At 37.7% G+C, this 22,031-nt stretch overlaps 1 pseudogene; it reads left to right on the top strand.

The window, feature by feature from the left end:
- The first annotated feature begins 6,848 nt into the window (after positions 1-6,848).
- On the top strand, positions 6,849-13,697 carry LOC149546939 (uncharacterized; annotated as a pseudogene).
- Positions 13,698-22,031: the final 8,334 nt, after the last annotated feature.

Here is a 22,031-nt window from a genome sequence, read left to right on the forward strand (position 1 = left end):
ATAGGTAGCTTGTCCAACATGACTAACCATCTGAAGCATCTAATTTTAGGCTCAATAGAATTCTTCCACAAGATATCAAAGTGTTTTTTCCAAACATCAGCATCATAAGAAGAGTACCAAACAACATTGACATGATCAATAATATCCGTATTACAATCAAGGATTCTGTATATATTTTTGGCCTTAAGAAAATTCATGATAACTCCACCATGCCAGTTACATTTAAGGTGCCTTTGAGAATCAACATAGCATATAGTGGGAAGACCATTAACAGCTTGCACAATCATGTTATAAGTTTTTTTCTGGGAATTAGGAATATCATATTTATTTTTAAGCTCATCCCAAGGAGTGATTTGATTCGGCTCAAAGAGATCTATGAATTGTTTAATACCTTTCTTAGCCCACAGTCTGGTAGAACACCCTTGGGTAAGGGCCAAAGATTTACCATTTACATTAAGATTCGACCAAATGGATCTTTCACCATGGAGTTGATTATTACAATGAAAATCCCTGTTAGTAATGAATTTCCTAACATGGTCCCAAGCCTTCCAAATAGATTTGAAAATTGCAAAACCTTGGACCATGATAGGAAAATTACCAATAATGAGGTCACAAAAGGGGAGATTAGTCCAAGATTTGGCTTTCTTACGCACACCCCTCTCAATGTTGTTTCTAACCAATACCTTGCAAGGATAGTCACCCTCCATGGATTGAAAAATCCATTTGGAAAACAAGGAAATACCCTGAATTCTTAAGTCCTTCAGCCCAAGTCCCCAAAGCACCTTGTCAGTGTGGCACCAAGCCCACTTAAGAGAATGAATTTTATTATTACCCTTGCCATCAGACCAAAGAAATTGTCTAATGGACTTCTAAATTTTAGCAATCTAATAATTGTTAAAAAAACCAGGCAAAGGAATAGTAAATGGTGTAAGAGGACAACATCTTCTAGCAAACCTGAATTCTACCTACTAAAGATAACGCCCTATTATGCCATTTGTTAAGCTTCTTATCAATATTCTCTTTAACCCATGACCACATGTCTTTGAGGGTAGGTTCCACTGAGAAAGGGATACCAAGATATCTAGTGATCTTATTGGGGCCTCCCCACTGAAAATTGTATTGAGCAAACCAATCTAGGGGCCGCACATCCCACCCCAAACAAATTGATTTGGCTTGACATATTTTAGCCCTAGATATAGAATTAAAAAAAATTGAGTTTATATTATGAAGCCTTAAAATTACTTTCTAAAAGCTCAAAGAATAGCGTGGTATCATCCACAAACTAGCAATTGATGAGCTCTTCATCATTAGGCAAATAGATACCTCTGACATCAAGAGATAAAGAATTATCTCTGAGAATATAAAAGAAAGCCTCTTAAGCAATCACGAAAAGAGATGGTGCCGGAGGACATCCTTGTCTAATGGATCTCCCTAGAGAAAAAGGAGTAGAGAGAACACCATTAACTTCAACTTGAGAAGAAGCATCGCAAAGAAGCACCTACATAGTATTACAAAAGGAGGGAGGGAAACTGAAGGCCTCTAACATCATAAGAATAAACCTCCATTCAATCGTATCATAAGTCTTTTCAAAATCCAAAAGAAGCATGGTTGAGTTTTGTTGTGAGCATTTAGACCACTCCATGGCTTCTGAACTAGTTATGAGAATTTTGAGAATATATCTACCCTTGATGAAACTAGTTTGGGTAGAGTTAACAAATTTAGCAAGAATATTGACTAACCTAAGAGCCATAATTTTAGCCAAAATCTTATATGACACATTAAGAAGGGTAATCGACCTCCAATTCCTAATGAGGGTCTTATCTCCATCCTTGGGGAGGAGCTTAATGTTCCCTCTATTAACATCCTATCCCAAGGAGCCAATAGACAAAGCTTCAGAGTATAAGTCACGAAGATCCTTACATATCCAACTAATATTGGATTTATAGAACTCAACAGGTAAACCATCAGGGCCTAGGGCCTTATCATTATTGAGAGCCTTGATAGCTCCCTCAATCTCCTCAATAGAGATATCTTTAGCAAGCATAGCAATATCATCTGAGTTCAACTTTTTAGGAATAAGCATTTTGCATTTATTTCTTAAAGACTCTGCCTCAGAGGAGTCCTCTGAAGTAAAAAGAGTCTTGTAATAATCAGCAAAAGCCTAAATAATAACCTCAAGGTCTGAAATGTCTTGATTATCAATCGAGAGTCTATTAATGGACTCTTTAATATGTTTATGTTTAAGAAGATTAAAGAACATTTTTGAGCCCCTATCCCCATGTTGGAGCTAGTGGACTCTAGATCTGATCCTGGCTCCATGAATCCTAACTTTTTGATGCTTCCTAAGAGCATCTTTGGCAGCCATAACTTGGGAGAGAAGATCCATATTAGAGGAATCTCTTTGGATGTTGTTTTCAGCTATTTGCAATTCAGAAGATAATTTTTTTTCAAAAAACTTGTAATCCTTAGCCTTTTTTTGACCAATGGTTTAAAGAAAAAACCTTCATGAAGAAAGGTCAGATTTCCATCTATTAAGATGGGACAGGTGTTGAAGGTTAATTTTATTGATACCCCTAATAATCTGCACGGTAGTAAGAACATCCTCATCCATGAGGAGACTAGTGTTTAAGATGAATTTACTACTTCTAGACTTGTGTTGAAGGGGACTACTATTAAAATTAACCTTAGTCAAAATAGGGTGATGATCAGAAAAAGTGGTGGCAATAACCTGAACAATATTTCCAGAGATGTCAGGAGGAAAAGAGAAAAAAAATTTATTGGCATAAAACTTGTCAAGCCTGGAATAAATCCTAGCATTGCCTTGCTTAAAATTGCACCAAGTGTGCCATAATCTAGGGTTGGTTTTCATGTTACCAGCAATAGGATAAAAAAGATAGTTAGAATTTAAGAATCTATTCCAATAGAATTTTTCATCATCCTTCCAATGAAGGGGAATGCCCCCCGACTTGTCATCCTGACATTTAATCATGTTGGAATCTCCACCAAAAAGCCAAGGCATGTCTGGGAGGCCTATAAGCCATTTCCAGAGGTCAATTCTTTCCTTAGGGTCATTTGAAGCATAAATAACACAGACCCCAAAGTTCTTGTCATCGTACTGCAAAGTAACCCTCACTACTCTTTGACAAGGAGAACATCCATTATTAGTAATATGTTTTCCCATTTGTTACTAATGAGTAGAGAAATTCCTCTACCTCTCTCATGGTTAGTGCAAAAATTAATAGCATCTTTCAAATAAAATTGAGATTGGAATCTAAAGTGAATCCCACAGACTTAACTTCCTGCATCATAAAGAAGTCTATAGAATGCAGAGAATTTAACAATCTCTTGATAACAAATTTTCTATCAGGGGACTCTAAACCCCTCACATTCCAAGATTAGCAATTCATTGAGACAAAATGTTAGAGGTGGAGCACGCATTACCCTCTTGATTAGCTAGGGCCAAAAATTTATTTGAGGATTCCCCTGGTTTAGGCACAAATGGCTTATTTTTTGAACTAGGTGGTCTTCGTCTTTGCCTGGCAGTGGGAGAGTTGGTGTTAACGTCGTCTTCGATTTTTGCTAGAGAATCCACATCCATGCACTGCCCATTATTAGACTTCAAAGGACCAAAGGCAGCTAGAATAATTTCAAATTCATAATCCTCCCCAATCTCTTGGAAGATTTTCTGGGCGAATTTTCAGGAGGACTCACTAGTTTAGGGCTTACAATTGATATCAGCATTTTGACTGATAGCATTCACGTTAGTCAAAGCAGGACCAGTTAACAATTTAACATGTTGATTATTATGGTGTTGGGGCAAAAAATTTTAGGCATGGAGATACTATTCCCCCCCCCCCCCCCCCCCTTCTTTTTTTCTTATCCTGAAAAATAGTAAAACCATCATTTGTATTAAGATCAATAACTAAATCAAGACTGGGGAGCATCTGAAGACCTCCAGATGTAGGAGTGGTATCATACAAAAAATTCTTAGGCCGAGTAGTAATAGCAAAGAGAGGGTTAGGCACAATTTTAGTTTAAACATTCTCAGGCTGAACAATGTTAGGAACAACATTAGTCAAAACATTAGTGGGGTTAGGGGTTTCAGTGGGAGGCGATGGGGATGAAGAAGAAGCAGAGGTTGTATGAAAGAGAGCATTCTCAGGAGGAGGGTTACTGGTGATAGGAGGATTAACCATATTTTTAGTTGAATCATTGGAGGGATTAGGTTTTTTTCCTAATGACTGGACAATCCTTACAGAGGTGGCCTTCTTTGCGACAGAGGAAACAGGCGTTCAACCCCCCCCAAAATCTCTATAGGACATATATAAGTATCATTAAGGATGTTAATGGAAAGATCGGTAGGAAGGTCCTTACCAAGAAAGAGAGAGACAAGAATCCTAGCGTCCATATGCGAGACAAGTCTCACAGTTTCATCCATTCGAATAATTTTACCCATAGGCTCAAGAAAATGTGGCAAAAAATACAAAAAAAAAGGGGGGAATGTTTTTTATCAGTATCCATCTTGGAGCTGAAAGTGCGAGAACCTCCTCATGGACAGCCTCTGGCAACCAAGCAATAGCCCTAAAAGATGTTGAACCCACATTCCAATATTGTTTTTTAAGAAACTTTGTTTGAGCATCATGATTCATAAAGAAAATCACATATAAACCCTTTTGTATTTGCCTACAGAATGAGATATGCAACCCAAGTTTGTTATTCCAGTAATGATGGAACCAATCATCCATAAATTTCCTTGGCAAACATTTATCGATTTCAACTGCTGAGAAAAAAAATGCAGTATCTCTTAATCTAACTGTTTCCTTAACAATTTCTTCCAACATTTCAAGATTAGGAACAATAGCAAAAGGAGATAGAGAAGCTAAAGAGGTCATATCGGATTTGGAGGCATCATTGTTAACTGTGCTTGCAAACTCAAACCTTGCCCTATCGTTAATGACCAATGATCGACCCACAGCCTTAGAAAAAGACCTAGGTCGATCGCTACTATGGGAAATTGGGTTACTCATGCCATTACCTGGAGCAGATTTAACCGCTGTCGAAAATGTTTTACCTGATACTTGCTCAGCAATCTTGCCATTACTACTCACCTCAGACATTTTAAAGTCTTTAATGTTAGATGTAGAGGGGGATACACCCAAATCGAGGAGCTGCATGGAAGAGCTCCGCTGTCCCCCGCCATCAGTATTGGCATTTTTGGAGGTCGCCAGCTTGACAAAGCCCTAAGTCAATCAAAAATCATAAGTGGATCAAAAGGAGTAGATCCAATCAAAAAGATTTGCACAAAAAACCCTAGCTTTTCATACACAATCGCAATTGCTGCCAAAGGTTCAAACTTCGCTCATATCGCTGTCTGAATAATTCACATTTGCATCTGAATAATTCACAATCGCTTGCATACAGAGATTTTCTGGAGTCAGATTAAATCACACTCGCTCGCAGTCTTATATTAATTCGCAATCCTTCACATTCCTTTCACTGAGTTTTCTATGTCCTTCGCATTCACAATTGCTCACAGTTCATTTCATTTTAATGTGCAATATTCTTAATGTTGTATATTGATGTCAAACTATTTAATTTATAATATTTATGACCATATACAAATGAATTATAAAAATTTAATCTAAACATTGTATGTCATAATACATAAATATACTAAAAAAAATTCAAATATTGATACAATATTTTAAATTTAAAAACTCTTTCTCTAAAAAGCTAAAATTTAAAATATAGGAAAATAAAAATGACTATTTATTTATTTATTTTATTATGTTTGAAATATTTATTTTAAGTTGAATTAAATTTAGTTTACTTAATATACAACAAAATCTAATGACTAAGATATTTTATTTTTTGTTTGTCAAGCATTTCATAGTTCAATCTCGTCCCTAAATCTATAATGTGGGGATGGAAGAGAGCCTCTTCAATGGTGAGATGGAGGGGTGAGGGCAATGGAGAAGGAGATAGAATAAATATTAAATTATATAATATAATAAGGTGTATAATTAATTTTAATGGAGGTATAAAATAAAATACAATATTTCATATTATATTTAAATAGAATATTAAATATTAAATTAAATTTTAAGATAATAATCATAAATTGAGTTAAAAAAATCTATATCATATTTAAAATATATAATATTAATAATCAGTGGTAATATATAGTGTAAATAAGTTATGTTTAGTATAAAATAAAAGCAATATAAAAATATTTATAAAATATTTTTTTAGAATACCACATTATATTTTGAATATGGAATGATATAAAATTAGATCCAAAATATACATAAATGTAAAATAAATTAATTACGAAATAAAATAAATTTTCAATTATAAAATTAATTAAAATATTATATATCATATAAAATCAAAGGCAATGTCTGAGAAACAATATAAATTAATAATAATAGTAATAACACTTTTATCTCTGACAAGTACTTTGCATTGGCAAGATGTTTGACAGGATGTCAGGTTACAGTTATGACACGGGCTATAAGGACATGGCCGTCAGTGAGGACAGTACATGCAGTCATTCGTGCAAGTTGGGGCAGCGGCAAACTTTTTCAATGTAAGTGGCCGCTATTCTCGCGATTTAGAGAACCGAAAGTCTTATTGAGTTGTCGTGAATCAATTCGAAAGCCATCGCATTCGTTACACTCACCAAGCTTCAAACGCGTGTCCGCTGCACGTGACTTTAGTAGGTAATAGGGCCTCCACTTTCCTCTAAGATTGAAACACGTGGCCATTACAGATGCACATAACAATTGACTAGCGTAGACTTGTTATGCAAGTGGCCTCGAAATTCAAAACTCTTCTCAGTACTCAACATGGCTTCGCAGCTATTTAATAAGATTTCGGCAACAAGCAGACTCCTAGCGGTTCACTCGTTTCATGAGTTCAAAACACATGAAGATGAAGATGAAGATGGCTCTAGTATGTCCCCTCCACTGCTTGTTTCTCTCTGCACTACCTTTCTATATTTCTCTTCTTTCTTATTACTCCGAGCAACAAGCGCTGGTGTCTTTCAAGCATTCACTTTCCCTCGAGTCCATTAACAATCCTCTTCTGTCCGACTGGTCTCCTCATCATTCCCTCTGCAACTGGACTGGTGTTCACTGCTCATCTCGTCATCAGCGTGTGGTTTCATTGAATCTTACAGGTATGTCTTTAGTGGGCACCATTTCTCCTTTTCTTGGCAATCTCTCTTTCCTTGGAGTACTTGCTCTCAAGAAAAATAGTTTACAAGGCCAAATTCCTCCTCAGCTAGGAAGGCTTTTCCGTCTTAGAATACTTCAATGACTGTCATTATTTGTAACATGTCCTGTTATCGTATAACCATTTTGAGTGCCACTATACCTTCACAGCTTGGCCTTCTTTCACATTTAGAGACGCTTAAATTAGCAGTAAACCAACTACAAGGCACAATCCCATCTTCACTCGGAAATCTATCATCTTTAGCTTGTTTGGATTTGGGGATTAACAAACTCCATGGGAGTATTCCTGTTGAATTGGACATGCTTATTCAACTTGAAGAGCTTGAACCTAACAATAACAACTTAACAGGAATGATTTCTACTTACTCAACTCACAGAATTTTATGTTCCAAACAATAATTTGACAGGAGTAATTCCCATCTCCCTTACCAACTGCACTCTTCTCCAAACCTTGGCACTATATAAGAACCAACTGGTCAGGTTCCCTGGCAACTTGGCGAACTATCAAACTTACAAGTCCTATACCTGGAGGAAAACAGACTCACAGGAGAAATCCCATCTAATGTAGGAACCTATTGTCCTTAGTTGAGTCAGACATGGTAAGAAACAAACTCCACGGTGGTATTCCTATTGAAATGGGTATGCTTAACCGGCTTGAAGTGCTCCAAATTGACACCAACAGGTTGACAAGAGTGATTTCTAATTCCATTTCCAATTGCACTCTTATCCAAATTTTGCAATTACCTAATAACCAATTAACTGGCAGCATTCCCCCAGACAGGCAAATTGAGGGGAAGTAGAGGCTTGTCTTTTCTAACAAGCTTATCTAACTGCTCCTCTTTGAACTACCTAGAATTGGCTAGAAATTATCTTACTGGAAATTTGCCCTCTTCTATTAGCCAGTTATCAAGCCAACTCTTCACTATTTTGCTGGACACCAATAAAATTGAGGGAAGCATAAAAAGTGGCATTGGGAACCTCAAAAATTTAGTAACATTAGATTTATCTATTAATCATCTCATTGGTTCCATTCCAGTAGCATTAAGTCAGCTTCCAAATCTTCAGAGATTGTCTTTGAATAATAATAATTTAGATGGAAGAATTCCAAAAAGTTTTGGTCATGCCAAACGACTTGGGCTATTAGCAATGAGTGAAAATATGATTTCAGGGAAAATTCCAGAAACTCTTGGTGATCCTCCTCACTAAGACATCTTGTTCTTCATCACAATCAGTTACCAGGGAAACTCCTTGCAAGTTTAGGTAGATGTGTCACCTTGGAAATGGTAGACTCGGCATATAATAGACTAGAAGGAAATATACCTCTAGAATGGTCAGGCCTTACAAATCTCCAATTTTATTTCAATGTTTCCAACAATTCATTACAAGGTTCTATTTTAGTAATAGGCAAAATGGTAATGGTCCCAGCTATAGATGTGTCTCTGAACAAATTCTCGAGTATTATTCCAGCTGCACTAATTTACAGTATTTGAACCTTTCACAGAATTTATTTGATGGCCCAATACTAACATCACTTACAACTCTAAAAAATATTGAGGCTATTAATCTCTCTGGCAACAAATTGTCAGGTGCAATCCCAATGTGTTTCCAAGAAATGACGATGCTTCAATATATTAATCTCTCATCAAACAATTTAATAGGAGAAGTTCCAAAAAGAGGAGTGTTTGCAAAATGTAATGATCCCATCTTTTGGCCTTCACGTTCTTTTAGCAGTTGACCAAGTGTGTGTGCGTTAGCCTTGTTCTACATGGTCCCGAGGGCTAACGAAGGGTTTAATGGGATCCTGGAGTGTTTTGGCCTAGTCATTTCCAGTTTGGGCCAAAACGAAGTTGATTTATTCAGTTTCAGACATACTTACTATTTTTAGTAAGTCGACAGGACACAATACAGGTCAATTTTGGTGATTGGAATTCGATACTCCTCGGTGAGAGCTTTCCGATGAGCTATCACTCGCATTATTCGGAGTCCGATTGCTAATACATTTTAATGCCTGAAGTTTTATTAAAGTAACGTCTAGTTAATTGTAAAATATTAAAGTGTTACTTTAATATTTATTTTATGGTAGTGTGTACCTAAGGGAGACATAAGGGGTATTTTAATATATGTTTTATATAGTACACATCTTTTATCCCACATTGCCCATATGAGTTGAGCGGACCCTTGGAAATAGAATAAAAGGAAGCATTTGTGGCTTCATTAGGCAGGTTGAATATGAGAAGAAATTGGTGTGTGAGTTGCAGCTTTGTTCTTGGCATTTGAGGACGTCTATCCTCTTTTGTAACATTCTAGATGTCATTCCCTTGGGGTTTGGCCTTTGAAATTCTTTCTTATTGGCTTCATTATCAGGCAGTTTAGTTGCATTTTCGGCTACAGGCAGATTTGATATTTTGCTCATATCTTCTTCACTACTTGTCCGACGCTTATGCCGCTTGGAGGGAATGGTATTATGAAGGTAGTGGACTGATTGGAGGACAAAGTATTGTAGCAGCAAGTTCGTAAGCATGCGCTGGAGTATTATGACAATATTGCTGAAGTAATTAGTGAGTTGATAAATCTGCTATGTATTTGGTTTTATGAATTCTGAAAATAACATTTTATTAGCAGCAGTTCATTTCCACTTTGCATATTATTGTAGTTTCTTTCTTGTTTATGTTGTATGATACCAATTCCATGCACAAAACACAACAAACAAATAAACATTTGATTTCCGGAGTTCTAAGGGGTTTAAAACATTAAATGGAGAAATAAGAGGTTGCATGCAAACTGTTTGACAAAATTCCTTTCAGCAAATTGGTTTAGTTTTTTGGGACATCCAGGGGTGCCCATTACAGTGGTATCAGAGCTATAAGTCCTGCCATCCTGTGGAGATCATATTGATAGCTAGATAAGATGTATATTAGTCCAGATCAAGATGTGATGTTCAGACAGTTATTGGGTACATTAGAGAAGGGGCAACATATGCAACAGGAGCAGAATAGGCGAATGGATATGATGTTGCAGCTTATGGCTAGACAGATGGGCATCAACATTGATGATTTGTATGTTGCTCCAGAGCAGAAGGTAGTCGATTTCTCAGGTGGGATCGAGACACGTATAGAGCCAGCCAGCTATGATGTTGGTGATGTGGGCATTTCAGCAGAGTCAGTAGAGACATGCGTGCGAAGTCAGGAGACCACATATGAAGCCTTGTCAGGGGATGATGACGTAGCAATAGTGGAATTAGGAGAATGCGAGGATACTATCATATCAGCAGCCACTTCTATGTCAGTTGAAGCATCCAATGAGGAGTCTAATGGTATAAATGCAGTGGTTGTTGTATTTTCTAATGAAGCCACACATGTTAATGATTATGAGTTTTCATCAACTACAAATTCAGTTCAGTTTTCTGTTGCAGCAGTTAATGTTGTTCCTATGTCCATATATTTCGATGCGGCAACACCTATTGTTGATATAGTTAGCATGAATACATATGGTTCACCTACAACTACATCTTTTTCAATGCATGATGGTGATAATATGCATTCTAGTCCAATATATATTATGTGGATGGATAAAGGGAAGAAGACGTTTCATAGATCTTCTATGGAGTTGCCTTATGGTGACATTCTGACTTCATCAGCACAAGTTTTGAATGCTAGGCTACAGGGGTTGGTCCTGAGGATGCGGATTTGCAGTTGGTTTAACTTCCATATGGATATCACCTATTGGGATCCAGGTGGAGGTTGAAGTCCATTATGTTACTTAATTGCTTGAGGACAAGCAATTTCAAGGAGGGCGAATTTGTAATGATCCCATCTTTTGGCCTTCACGTTCTTTTAGCAGTTGACCAAGTGTGTGTGCATTAGCCTTGTTCTACATGGTCCCGAGGGCTAACGAAGGGTTTAATGGGATCCTGGAGTGTTTTGGCCTAGTCATTTCCAGTTTGGGCCAAAACGAAGTTGATTTACTCAGTTTCAGACATACTTACTATTTTTAGTAAGTCAGCAGGACACAGTACAGGTCAATTTTGGTGATTGGAATTCGATACTCCTCGGTGAGAGCTTTCTGATGAGCTATCACTCGCATTATTCGGAGTCCGATTGCTAATACACTTTAATGCCTGAAGTTTTATTAAAGTAACGTCTAGTTAATTGTAAAATATTAAAGTGTTACTTTAATATTTATTTTATGGTAGTGTGTACCTAAGGGAGACATAAGGGGTATTTTAATATATGTTTTATATAGTACACATCTTTTATCCCACATTGCCCATATGAGTTGAGCGGACCCTTGGAAATAGAATAAAAGGAAGCATTTGTGGCTTCATTAGGCAGGTTGAATATGAGAAGAAATTGGTGTGTGAGTTGCAGCTTTGTTCTTGGCATTTGAGGACGTCTATCCTCTTTTGTAACATTCTAGACGTCATTCCCTTGGGGTTTGGCCTTTGGAATTCTTTCTTATTGGCTTCATTATCAGGCAGTTTAGTTGCATTTCCAGCTACAGGCAGATTTGATATTTTGCTCATATCTTCTTCACTACTTGTCCGACGCTTATGCCGCTTGGAGGGAATGGTATTATGAAGGTAGTGGACTGATTGGAGGACAAAGTATTGTAGCAGCAAGTTTGTAAGCATGCGCTGGAGTATTATGACAATATTGCTGAAGTAATTAGTGAGTTGATAAATCTGCTATGTATTTGGTTTTATGAATTCTGAAAATAACATTTTATTAGCAGCAGTTCATTTCCACTTTGCATATTATTGTAGTTTCTTTCTTGTTTATGTTGTATGATACCAATTCCATGCACAAAACACAACAAACAAATAAACATTTGATTTCCGGAGTTCTAAGGGGTTTAAAACATTAAATGGAGAAATAAGAGGTTGCATGCAAACTGTTTGACAAAATTCCTTTCAGCAAATTGGTTTAGTTTTTTGGGACATCCAGGGGTGCCCATTACACAAAAATTGGTGAGTCGGCAGTCTTTGGAAATGAGAAGTTCCAAAAAGAGGAGTGTTTGCAAAAATTGGTGAGTCGGCAGTCTTTCGAAATGATGGTCTTTGTGGCAATTGGATTAATTTACAACCATGCTCTCATCCCAAAGACAAACTCTTGGTCCCTATAAAGGCGATAATACCGCTTGTGATTGGTGTATCAACCTGCATTGCGTCTTGTATATTATTTCTATTTTTCTATTGGATTCATTTAAATTTAAATATTCCAAACTTCAACATTGGGTCTGAAAGGATTTCTATCAACCTGTATCGCGTCTTGTATATTAATTCTATTTTTCTATTGGAATCATTCAAATTTAAATATTCCAAACTTCAACATTGGGTCTGAAAGGATTTCATATGAGGAACTTGTTGATGCAACTAGTGGGTTTAGCCAAACAAACCTATTAGGAGCTAGTCATTTTGGACCTGTTTATAGAGTTCTCGGTGAGGGTACAAATATTCCTATTAAAGTTCTCAATTTATAGGATGAAAATGCTCTCCAAAGTTTTGAAAGGGAATGCAATGTGCTAAGAAGAGTACGACATCAGAATGTGATCAAAATCATTTCATCTTGTTCTAACCTTGATTTCAAAGCATTAATATTTCCATCCATGTCAAATGGAAGTTTAGAGAGATGGTTATATCCCAAGGGAGGAGATGAATGCAACTTAAGTTTGGGTGAACGGTTAAGAATAGCAAAGGAAATAGCAAAAGAAATGGAATATCTACATCATCATTGCCTTGTACAAGTCATTCATTGCGACCTAAAACCCAGCAATGTGTTATTAGGGAATGATATGACTTCACATATGTCAGATTTTGTATTACAAGACTCCTATTAGAGAGTTCAACAAATTCTTTAACTTCTACCAATGCACTAAAGGGATCTATTGGCTACTTCACACCAGGTATAAAATTTTGTACCCTTGCAATATCAAATGCCTTTTATTACTTTTAATTTTATAAGATTGTTTCATATGAAATGAGAATCATGATAATAATATTATATTGCAAAGCATGGAGTCAGTGGAAATGTTTCAACAAAAGGAGATGTATGCAGCTATGGGATTCTTCTTTTAGAATGGTTGACAAGGAGGAGACCAACAGATGCCATATTTGTAGAAGGTATTAATTTACCAAAATGGGCAAGTATGGATTTTCCAAATAAAATTGAAGAAGTGTTGCATATCAAACTTCTTAGAGATATTAATGAGTCAAACAGACCAATGGTAATAACATGTCTTAATAAATTAATGCAAGTGGGGTTGGCTTGCACAAAAGAGCTACCACAACAACGTCTAGATATGATGGAGATAGTTGAAAGATTAGACAAAATAACAAGTGGATATCTCAGTATTCCAAGAGAATTTCATTTCCCAATAAATATCCTACCTTTTCTCAAGAGTACAACTAGACTAAGAAATTGCAGTTCAAGAAGTCTTGAAAATTGGTCTACATCTACATCTTAGCTCTTCCCTAAATGTAATAGACAATGTTAATTATTCTTGCTTTATTTCCATATATAATGTCCTATGGAAAACCTCTTTTTTCCATAAATTAGCTTATATTGTACATATAGAAATATAAATAAAAAATAATATCATATTTTTTGATAAAATATCAGTTTAGAGAAATAATAGTTTGACATATTATATGTGCTAGAGAATTTTGTAGGAAGCAATCATCATACACTCGAAAGTATTCTTAATTGGCTTGCTGCTCTTCTTTCAATGGTCAAGAATACTATCCTTATGTTCTTCCAAATCATGGAGCACAGTTTTTATGCCAGGTATATTTACCTACTTCAGCATTTTTTTGTGTTTGTGGATGTGATCCATCTCTTACTCTAAAAACTTGCACCTTGCTATTTAACTCAGACCAATTCGCATATACCATCTTTTTCACTTTTCTAGCTATCATCATTCCATCTACCAGCCATTATATAGATATTAGACAACATCACATCATGTGCAATATTTTTTTGGTTTAACTAATAAAGGAATTTGGAGTAAGCCCTCTAGGCTATATATTTTTACCATTTCTACAGGCACCTAGAAAGTTTTCCAGATAGAAGCATTAGGTTTTGTTGATAATTCCTATGCTTGAACCAAATGCCCTGTATGGCCAAGGACATCAACCATGCAACAATAGTCCTCCATTATAGGAATAATGTGAAATTTTTCATTCATCTATCAAAGTATTGCCATCCATCCTCCCCTAGCCCCGTATAACAAGAATGCAGAAAAAACAACCCCGTACATCCTTAATAACCCACACTTTGGCATTCATTTCAACAAGTATGCTCCCTTAAAAAAAACATCCAACTAGATATTTTCTTCTAATCAATTTATTTATGGGTTTCCTTGTCCTAAAGAGATCTCTCAAGCTGGCACATACTCAGAAAACATAGGCAAATAAGTCAATGCCTAGCTTCACACTTGACAGGTGTTTTTCGTAGAATTGCTCACTGGCCTTTCTTAGATTAGACATTTTTTGTATGCCTTGCATTTCATAAGAATTGATTCCACCAAGATATTTTTCCAATAAGTTTGATAGCCTCATCTATGCTACCAATTTCTTATATGCTCCCATATGAGACATCTTAGAGCACCATTTGATCAAAGAAGTGACATCTTTCACACTCCAACATTTGAAATACTCCCCACAAGGAAACAACATTCAAACCCATCGCACTTTAATTCTTTGCCAAATCTGTCATAAGCTAGAGGAAGAATAAAATAGGGTTCAACACTTTTCTTTAGTTCAGGGGATCATCAAACCACTCGTTGCAAACAAGTACACCAATCCTTTTAGTACATAATATAACATTTACTTTTTTGAATCCATGACACAACATTTCTTTACGCCAACACCTCAATGAGATTTAGTGCCTATTCCACACTACCATTATGTGCATATCCTGCCATCAGTGTAGTCCTCTGAAATACTACTAATACTAGTTTAAGGTCTTCTCTTAGACATTTCTAGAATTTCATTCAAATACCAATTATGCACATACGCAACAGCCATTTAAATTAATGATTTTGTTTTGTGCTCAGACAATTTGTCAAACAGTTTCTGTGCATACGTGTAAAATTCTATGTAGTATACATGTATATAAAATCACTAGAAACAAGAGCTCTTTGAGAGCTGGAGTCCTTGCCTCTAGGGAAACAAATTGGACATAATATTTGTTAAAATTATGGTTTTGAAAAGAGAAGTTATAAATTTTAGCAAATTTACTTTAAATTTTTAGTAATATTTTAAATTTAAATTTTATAGAATAATGTGGCAACTAGCCATTGTCTAAAAATATACAACATAATGTAATGCATTGTAAAATTGCGAGATTTGAATGAATAGAGTTTTAGCTAAGAAATTTAAGATTTTTAGAATTTTATTACATAAGTTAAATTTGGAGAATAATTGCTTTTAATTTTTTAATTGATATATAGTAAAGTTTATATATATAAAGCAATAAAATTCTTAATAGCAATAATATATTTTAATGAAAAATCAAATTTAGTAATTATTGATTTATATAAAACCAATTTCTAAAATAATATATAATATATTTTCATTTTTAAATACTATATTCAAAACTAAAAATTGTGATATTAATATTGATAAGACATTATTTTTGTTGTGAAAGATAAAAATATGACTTTTTAATAAATCTAATCAACTTGTGACAAATATGTAAAAATAAAGTTGTAATTATTTTATAACTCTAATGAACTTGTGACAAATATACAAAAGATAAAGTTGTAATTAATAATGCACTTGTCACAAATATGTAAAAGATAGAGTGCAATTAATGAATTCATTAATAAGGGTGAGTGAGTAGCCGAGTTGGTGTGAAGGCGAGTCGTGAGGCATAGTGTTAGGCTAATGATCTCGGTGCTACACATCAACTCCGGTTCAAGTCACACTAGGTTTACCACAAAGCCTTTTGAATTTACCATTCACATGAGAATGAGCTCTAAGAAGCGTTGGCTGCCGGCTAGGCTAGGGTTTTTCCCCTAGCCTATTCTTGGTGTTTGATCTTTACTATTTTTCTGTTCTATTTGGATTGTTAGCTACTGGACATAATTTGCGTCGGTGTTTTTGGAGATCTTCTGCGGTCAATTTTGGATTGGGGGTTTTATTGTTTGCATGGCAGGGCCTGGGATTTCTTCTCCGTTGGTGAGAACAGAGGGTTCTTCTCCAACTATGCATGCAATGCGATCTGAATCGTTTTATTCAGGGGAGAGCTCCAAGCTGAAAAAAGTTAATGGTTGTCTTTCGCGTAGCCATGATCGCCCTGTTCTGGTTATTCCTCCAACGGCTATAATGGAGGACATTGATTATTGGACCAAGCATGCTTTGATATGCAAATTTCTTGGAATCCGGATTTCCCTATCCACTCTTGAGGCATGGATCCGTCGCTCTTGGCAGGTGGAAGGCGATATGGAGATTATGTTGGCAGGGAATAGTTATTTTTTTGTTGTATTCTCTTGCATGTCTGATCGTGATCATGTTTTTGAAGGAGGCCCTTATTTCTACAACAATGTGGGGTTATTTGTCAAACCTTGGCATTTAGATTTTAATTCTGCTGAGGATCTACCTTCAACAGTGCCAGTTTGGGTTCGCTTGCCTCGTCTTCCCTTGGAATTTTGGCGTGAAGACATCCTTCGACAAATTGTTGCTTTGTTGGGGAAGCCAGCTGCGATCGCACATCAAACCCTCGATAAAAAGGTTATTTCTTTTGCTAGAATTTGTGTTGAAATTAATTTGAATAACCCATTACCAGATTCTTTGGAAATTTGTCTGGGGGATTCTTCTTGGGTGCAGCAGTTAGATTATGAATCCCTCCTTTTCCGTTGCCGGATTTTTCATGAGTATGGTCATTTACTGCGGCAGTGCCCCCGTAACTCGAGTTTCAAAGGACTGGATCGATCTACAGCTGGAAATGCTAGTGGTTTGGCAGATACTATAGGGAAAGGACAATCTCAAATGGTTAATACTACCAAGGGGATGAATCCACAAGATGCTACAGGTAAGGGTAAGGCTCCAATGCAGGATAAGGATGGATTTACCCCTGTTCATCCTCGAGCTAAGGGATGTAGTCAAAAGAGGCCTTTGAAAGAAAGATTATCTGATTCAGGTTTTAACCGTTTTGAGGTGTTGGATAGTATGGTTCTAGAGGAGGGTATTCCTCCTCCTATCTCTTCTGATCCAGCTTGCCTAGATGAGAGATCTGTTCCTAATGATGCTTGTGGGGCATCTCAAGTTGTAGTATATCAGAATTGTGAGGTTCCTGTAGCTCCTGTGACAGCGGCTCTGGTGACTCCTGCAGCGTTGGAAGATGATGATGTTGTTTTGGCTGACTTGGTTAAGGATGTGCTACCATCAGGTAAGGGCAAGGGATCTCCTCTCCCTTTGGGGTTGCTGCCTCGACCCTTTAAGCAGGCTTCTTCTTCTCCCCCTCTAAGGAGTGGGCGCAAAACAGACCAAGAGAAGATTAAACTCACAGGAGATATATTGATTGAGTCTGGTTCAGTGAAACCTTTGGATTCTCATTTTCCCAAATCTACCCAATGATGATTATTCTCTCATGGAATGTAAGGGGGTTGAATAGCATCCCTAGACAAAAGGCTATTCATAACTTGGTGGTTGATCATAGTCCTGATGTTTTTTGTATCCAAGAGACTAAGCTCTCTGTGGAGTCTATGGTCCAACATGCCTCTAGTATTTGGTCTCGTGGCCAATGCCAGTGTGTTGGGGCAACAGGCAGTGCTGGTGGTTTAGCTATATTTTGGGATCCTCAAAAAATTTCTCCTCTTGGCTGGATGTCTTCTCGCTCAGCTCTCTCTATGGTAGATTCTGCTCTAGACTCAGGAGAGGTAATCATGGTTACTAATGTGTATGCACCTGTTGATCTTGTGGGAAAGGAGGAACTTTGGGAACATATTCAATATGTTAGAAATTGTCATCCTTATCATCCTTGGGTGTTAGCAGGGGACTTCAATTCAGTTTTAAGTCTGGAAGAGAAGCATGGTGGTTTGGCTAGATTGGGGCCTTCTTCTGCTCTTCTTCGGCAACACATATCTCTTTTGCATCTCTCTGATGTTAAGCCTTCTAATGGCCTCTATACCTAGAATAATCGCAGGACTGGTGTTGCTGCTATCTCAGAACACCTGGATAGATTTCTTGTTTCTTGCTTCTGGCTTAGTGGCACCCTTACTATCTCTTCAGAAATCTTTGATTGGAGGGGTTCAGATCATTGGCCAATCAAATTTTCCGCTATAGGGGCTTATGTTCTGAAGCATCCTCCTTTTAAGTTCCAGTTGATGTGGCTTCGTGACTCCTCTCTACATGATTTTTTTTTTTGTTGGTGGAAAGATGGTGCCCCTGCATATGGTACTGCAATGTTCTCATTTTCTAAAAGGCTTCAATATGTTAAAAGGCAACTCAAGATATGGAATAGGGAATGCTTTGGGAATCTTCACTTTATGAAGAGGCTTGCTCAAGAAAATCTTGATGTCATCACAAGGGAGATTAGAGATCGAGGTTTCTCGAAGGATCTTGGCCAGGCTGAATCCCTTGCTTCTAGAGCTCTAGAAGAATGGGAACTTCGAGAGGAAATTTTTTGGAAGCAAAAGGCTCGAGTTGATTGGCTCCAGGAAGGTGATTGAAACACTGCCTTTTTCCATAAAACAGTGCAATCTCGCCAGAATCAGAGCACTATCTCTTCTTTGGTTAATTCTCAAGGTATCCAACTGAATTCCTTGCCAGCTTTGTTCCAGGAGGCTATTTCCTACTTCTCTACCCTCTTCTCTGGAACTCTCCTCCTGCTGATAATGAAGAAAATATTATTTTGTCCTGTATTCCTTCCCTTATCACTTAGGAAATGAATGATTATCTCATGTGTCCTATCTCTTTGGAAGAGCTGGAGGCGGTGGTCTTTGGCATGCCTAAGGGGAAGGCTCCTGGTCCTGATGGTTTTCCAGTTGAATTCTTTCAGAAATTTTGGGACATCATTAATCATGATTTGTTGGAGGTGGTTAAAGAATCCTATGCTAGCAAGCAGATGCTTCGAGCTTTGAACTCTACATTCTTGACTCTTATTCCTAAGAGAGAGGGTGCTAATCAATTGGAGTTTTTTAGACCAATTGCCTTATGTAATGTGGTCTACAAATTTATTACTAAGCTGATTGCTGAGAGACTAAAAAGGTGGCTTCCCATTATTATCTCAGAAGAACAAGGTGGTTTTGTTGCTGGAAGACAAATTTTGGATGGGGTGGTTATTGCTACTGAGGCTATTCACTCTATGGCTACTTCAAGGGAGAGAGCCATGTTTGTTAAGCTGGATATGGCTAAGGCCTACGATAGAGTTAAATGGAGCTTCCTAAGGAGTATTCTTCTTTCTTTTGGATTTAGCTCTGATTGGGTGAGTTGGATTATGAGTTGCATTACTTCTGCCTCTTTTTCTATTCTTATTAATGGTCAACCTTCACAACTATTTGGTGCTTCTAGAGGCCTCCACCAGGGTGATCCTCTCTCCCCATATCTATTCATCATCATGGCTGAAGGCTTGGGCAGATTCATTAAGCATCAGGTGTCCCAGAATTCTATTCAAGGTTGGCGGTGGGGTAATGGCTTACCTTCTCTTTCCCATCTTCAATTTGTTGATGATTCTGCTCTTGCCAGTCTTGCTAGGATCAAGGAAGCTGAAGCCTTTCGACATGCTTTGGACGTTTATTTGGCAGCTTCAGGCCAGAAAGTTAATGAGCACAAATCTTTCATTTACTTTTTTAACACTCCTGATTCTATTCAGCACAGGATTGTTGGTATCCTACGGTTTCAGATAGGTTCACTTCCTTTGACTTATCTCAGCATTCCTATTGCTGTTTCCAGGCAGCCACGTCTCTTCTGGCAAAATTTGATTACCAAGCTTCAGGATAAGGTAAATCATTGGACTCATAGATGGCTTTCTACTGCTGCCCGGGTTACTCTTCTTCAAGCTGTTATCCAAGCTCTTCCTACTTATAGAAGCTTGGTTCATGCTGCACCTATTTACTTTCTCAAGGAGTTTGATGCTCTTTCTCGACAATTCCTTTGGAGTGGTAATTTGCGTAGTACTAAATGGAGCTTGGTTAATTGGGCAACTATTTGTAGGCCTAAAAAGGAGGGTGGTCTTGGTCTTCGTTCTGCTCTATTGAGTAGACAAGCTTTGGCTGCTAAACTTTATTGGTGATGGTGCTCTGGACAGCATCAACTTTGGGCTCGTATTATCACTCATAAATATTTTCATGGTGCTGATCCTTGCTCTGTTTCTGCACTTCCTCTTGAAGGTCGTGGCTCAATGGTTTGGCATACTTTGAAGACAGGCGCGATGTTGGTGAAGAGGGATCTATTCTGGATATGTAAAGGAGGTTCTCAGGCTTTGTTTTGGTCTGATGCTTGGGATGGATTCCCTTCCATTTTATCCATATACCCTCATCTTCAGCCTCTTTGTGACTCTTTTCTTGCCGCTGGATGGGATAAAGTGGCTCATTACAAGACTCCTTATCAATTGGGACCTGTTGTTGGTTATAGATGGAAGCATTCCTCTGATTGGCCTCCTGGAGGTACAGACATGGATCGTTAGGAGCTTTCTCAAATTCTGGCCTCTAGAGAGTGTTCCTCTTTGCTTGGTCCAGATGTATTGGCTTGGGGCGGTACCTTGTTTGGTAAATATCATGTCTCTGCTGGGTATCAAGAGATAACTAGACAATTATTTGGGGATGCTGAGGTCCCTTGGTGGAAGCAAGTCTGGAATAAAGTTTCTTGGTCCAAGTGCAATTTTTTCATGTGGCTAGTGGCTCACAACCGTTGTCTTACCTGGGATAATCTTTGTAAACGTGGATTTCAGGGCCCCTCTTATTGTGTTTTGTGTGGTAATGGAGAGGAGTCTGTCTCCCATCTATTCTTCCATTGCTCCTATTCTACTCAGATATGGCACCTTTGGTGGAGCGCTTGGGGTTGCTCTTGTCAGCATGCTTCCTCTTTGCCTGAGTTCTGGGCTCGCTTGGGTAGTGCTCCCTCCAAGTCTTCTTCTCTCCATGCTGCTTGGATTGCTGGCCCATCTTTCATGCTTTGGCATATCTGGTTGGAGAGGAATCGTCGCATATTCCAAGATGTTCGGCTTGGTGTTTTGCATCTTTGGTGGAAAATATCACATTCTCTCCAGGGAACTATTCTTGTGAAGTGTGAGCTTGATGGGGGTATGGATCCGGTTGATCTTGCTATCTGTAATCGCCTCAATTTTCATCTGCAGGATGGGGTTGCGGCTCATAGGTTTCCTTCTATGTCCAGGCAGCTTCACCATAAGAGGAAGGGTCAGGTTAACCGGGATGGGCACTGGACTCCTCCTCCCTGTGGAGTTCTGAAAATTAACACTGATGGTTCTTCTCGTGGGAATCCTGGTCCGGCTGGTATTGGCAGAGTGGCTCGTTGTAGTTCTGGGAATGTTAAATTTTTCTTCTCAATTCATAAGGGTGATTATACTAACAATCTTATGGAAGCTCAGGCTATTTTATATGCTGTGGAACAGTGTTGCTTGTGGGGATGGAGTAAGATTATTTGTGAGTCTGATTCCCAGGTGGTGGTGAACATGCTTTCTTCGCAAGAGCTTGAGGATGTTAGTTGGCAGCTGGCCACTGTTGTTAAGCAGATTCTTTTCTTCTCTTCCTCTTTTCAGTTCATTAGGTTCAAGTATATTCCGCGAGAATGGAATAGACCTACTGATTGTTTAGCCAAATGGGCTTCTAGTCATGATC

The sequence above is a fragment of the Cupressus sempervirens genome, chromosome 7 (assembly GCF_028749045.1).
Source record: "Cupressus sempervirens isolate cs-2001-9-10 chromosome 7, ASM2874904v1, whole genome shotgun sequence".
NCBI classification, from domain to species: Eukaryota; Viridiplantae; Streptophyta; class Pinopsida; order Cupressales; family Cupressaceae; genus Cupressus; species Cupressus sempervirens.